The sequence below is a fragment of the Suncus etruscus genome, chromosome 3 (genome assembly GCF_024139225.1).
Source record: "Suncus etruscus isolate mSunEtr1 chromosome 3, mSunEtr1.pri.cur, whole genome shotgun sequence".
In the NCBI taxonomy this organism is placed as follows: domain Eukaryota; kingdom Metazoa; phylum Chordata; class Mammalia; order Eulipotyphla; family Soricidae; genus Suncus; species Suncus etruscus.
Genome location: NC_064850.1, coordinates 97,013,109 through 97,017,307, shown reverse-complemented (window position 1 = coordinate 97,017,307; position 4,199 = coordinate 97,013,109). Strand labels below are relative to the sequence as shown.

General features: G+C 33.7%; 1 non-coding gene across 1 annotated transcript; it reads right to left on the bottom strand.

Moving 5' to 3' along the window:
- Window positions 1-1,353: 1,353 nt before the first annotated feature.
- Window positions 1,354-1,458, bottom strand: LOC126005785 (U6 spliceosomal RNA). The gene has a single exon (XR_007494819.1). It is a non-coding gene; the product is annotated as a U6 spliceosomal RNA (small nuclear RNA).
- Window positions 1,459-4,199: the final 2,741 nt, after the last annotated feature.

Sequence of the window (4,199 nt, the reverse complement as noted above, 5' to 3'; positions counted from 1 at the left end):
CAAAATTAATGTGGCACATGTATTTTCTAACACTTAGAAAGGTATATTTTTTCCTCTTCCTATTGTCAAGATTCCTGCCTATTTGCAGCACACATTGTGGAATGTTTCTAATTAGTTAGTACACAAAATTAATTTTTACATTTTTAATGCTTAGATATATTTTTCCTCTTCCTATTGGCAAGCCAGCTGGAAACCCTGGACATTATACATGAGGCTTTCATAAGGATATTCTGAAAGATGATAGGGAAAGCACACTGAGTAGGGACTTGGAGACCATCACTACAGAGTTAGCTGTATTTTCTGTTTATCACAAATATTCTGGACTGAACCAGACAAAAATAAACATCAAGGAACAAAGACCAAAAAAATAAAGAAAAAAAGTCCTAAAAAAATTCTGTATCCTCTATCCTGAGTTCTATTATAGGAACATTTATGTAAAAGACAGAGAAACCTTTTAGACAATAGTGTTTAACACTGTCATAGCCCCAACTCCTGACCACCTCACACATACCCTGCCAATAAAAGATGATATGAAGGGGAGAGTGCTCACTCTTTTCCTGACTATAATGAGGTATGCCTGTCCCTAGTGCACTGTCATTAAAGTGAAATCAGTCGCATTCCAGTGTGTAGCAAGAATTATCTCTTATGTAAAGCAATGGCAAAGTACATATCTCAGGGGTGTCAAAAGAGACCATGAGGGAGGCCTGGACTTCTACTCCCATTGTTTATAGTGAAATGAACTTCTCTTTTCTCACCAGCCTGATGTTAATTAAGATACTCTCAAAGAAAAAAATTAGAAAAAATTTCAGAATCTCATGTTAGAATAATTACTATGCCCTGGATCTGGTTGAAAATCATTCATATATATAAAACCAACAGAACTTCAATTTTAAATGACAATAAAATTATCAACTATTAATAGCAAAATTGACTAGATATTGGAATCATCTAATAAGGACTGACACAGTCATCATAAAAATGTTTAAATAAGATATACTTTCGAAAAAACATACTTGAGTTGGCTGGAGCTGTGGTGCAAGCTCTAGGGCGGTTGCCTTGGACATGCTAACCTAGGATGAAGTACTATTCAATCCCTCAGCATCCCATATGGTCCCCCAAGCCAGGAATGATTTCTGAGCTTATAGCCAAAAGTAACCCCTGAGCATCACCAGGTGTGCCCCCCCCAAAAATGAGAATTCTTGACTGCATATTTTAAGTAGTTATTTGTTTAATAAATAATAATAATAGATAACAGTATAATTTGCCTTTATTATTTTCTAATTGGTAGTTATTACTTTGGAAAATTTTTATATATCTATTTTGTTTACTGTAGTTTATTTTTAGTAACATATTTTTAAATATGAATGCTTCACGAATTTGCGTGTCATCCTTGCGCAGGGGCCATGCTAATCTTCTCTGTATTGTTCCAATTTTAGTATAGTGCTGCCAAAGAGAGCACTATTTTTAGTAATATTTTCATAAATTTTTGGATGTTCTGTGCTAACATACTGTCATTTATATATATATATATATATATATATACATATATAATGCTAATGGCTTTCTTTCAAATTGCTTTTTATTTTATGTATTTGTCTTATTTCTCGTTATAATAACTAGGACATCCCAAAAATGGTAAATAGTGGAGGTTATGATGCTTTTTATGCTTAATGGTTTATTTTATTATGGAAATTTTTAGGGAAACATTGTAGGCAGTAATTTGAGTTGCTGTCTGGAATGGCTTCAATGAATCCTGCAGATGGAAAAAATTGACCTGGACTTTACTTTTATTGGCCAATGGAAAAATATTGGTTCTTTCTCTTTGCTTTGCAGAATTTTCATTTCATATTATTAAACACAGTGAAACAAAGGAAAGGGCTGGCAGTGGGAGGGAAGACACTGAGTAGACTGAAACACTACCATTGTTCACTATCAAAGGCATACACACTTTGATGGAGGGGATGGTGCAGGAATGTTTTATAGATGAAACCCTATCATTAACTATATCAGAAATCACAATGTTTAAAATTAAATCACATTTAAAAAATAAACAAACTATCTATTAAAAGTATTTGAAAGAACTTTTCTAGGGGACAGCCCAACCACAGCACATCTGTATAATAAACCCAACAATAATCCCACCTGGGTTTATAGAAAAGACTCTGTCATTTCTATATATATAAAAAAAAAGAATGCTCCCTTTCTAGAACATCCCTTTTAATTCAAACCTAAAAAAGTAAAATGAGAGACCTATACATGTTCTGCATGGTGAAGGCCTGGTTTTATCCCTAATATTGCATAGAATAAAAAGCACTGACAACAGTAACATGCAAGCAATGATTTGTGAATAGCCTCTGGTCATATGTAAAAATTACCAAAAAAAAAAAAAAGGTGTCAGGTGAAATGAAGAGCATAGGCATTATCCTGACATTTAGGATAAGGTCATTCTAACTAGGTAGTTTTGTTTTGGTTTGTTTTGATTTGCCTTTCAGTCACTCCCAGCAGTACACGGGCAGTTAATTGTTTTTAATGGAGTACCATGTAGTACCAACAATGAAACTCAAGCCTCCTTATAAAATATATACTCAGTGTATTGAGTTATTCTTTTTGTTTCTAGCGGTTTTCAAATTTTAATTAAAATGTCTGCCTTTCTCTTTGTCTTCTTTCCTTCCATCTTTCCTTCCTTCTTTCTTCCTTTCTTCCTTCCTCACTCCTTCATTTCTTCCTCCTTTTTTCCTTCTTTCCTTTTTTCCTTCTTTCCTTCTTTCCTTCTTTCCTTCTTTCCTTCTTTCCTTCTTTCCTTCTTTCCTTCCTTCCTTCCTTCCTTCCTTCCTTCCTTCCTTCCTTCCTTCCTTCCTTCCTTCCTTCCTTCCTTCCTTCCTTCCTTCCTTCCTTCCTTTCGTCCTTCTTCCTTCCTTCCTTCTTTTCTTCCTTTACTGCCTTCCTTTCAACAATGTGCAGGCTTGCTGCCAGTGCTGTGTAAAGGACCATTCAGTGCAGGGTATTGAATATGAACTTCATATATGTGTTCCAGCCTTTGAACTATGTCCCCAACTCAAAAACACTCTTTTTAAGAGATAAATTTAAGACACTATTTTCCTACAGTATAGTCAATCATTTTAGATAAGTTGTATTATTTAAGATATTGAGTGCTAACATATATCTTTTTAAATTGAATAGTCAGGAATTATAAATTTACAAACATATTTATGATTGAGTTCCAGGCATATAGTGTTTCAATATCAATTCTTTCACAAGGTCCGCCACTCTCCACTAAAGTCCTCAGTTTCCCTCTTACCTCCTAACCTGCTATTGTGATACATACCTTTACCCTCCCCCATTATTTTAGTGTTTCTTTTCCTAATTTAATTTCCACTATCCACATCCCATTTCAAACTTTTTACGAAAGCCTATCACTCCTGCTCATTGTTTCTATTGCCATTTGGGCATTTAATATTTCCCTAATAAATTCTTTTATATCTCACATATGAAAGAGATCATTCTGAGTCTATTCCTCTCTTTTTGGTTGATTTCACTCAATATGAAGACACCAGATTCATTCACATTGTTGCAAATTGCATGACATTGTCTTATCTTATGCCCAAGTAGTATTCCAAAGTGTATATGTACCTTATTTTCTTTATTCAGTCATCTGTTCTTAAGGTTGTTTTCATAATTTTTCTAGTGATTGTATGTTTGCAGTAAATATAGGAATACAAATGTCTTTTTTGCAATGTAATTTTGGACCTTGGGGGGTATATTTGCAGGACTGCATTTGCTACGAAGGAAGCTCAATTTATAGCTTCTTGAGAAATGTCCATAATATTTTTAAAAAAGATGAAACCAGTCAATATTCCCAGCAACAGTGATTCCCTATCCCTCTACATTCTCACCCCTTCACTGGTTGTTGTTCTTTTGATGAGTTGCAATCTGTGCTGTAAGATGATATGTCATTCTTATTTTGATTTATGTTTACCTGGTGATTAGTTATGTGGAGTATTTTTTATACAAGTGGCTATTTTTGATCATTTGTATTTCTTTTATCAAGAAGTTTCTATTCTAAAATCCAACTATGAAGGACTTTGTATATCACAATGGTTTAAATGAAACAATTTAAAAAATATAAGTTCCTATACATATCTTGTCTCCAGTTTTTAATGGAGTTGGATATTTTAGTAGACTTTTCCCAGTGATTTATA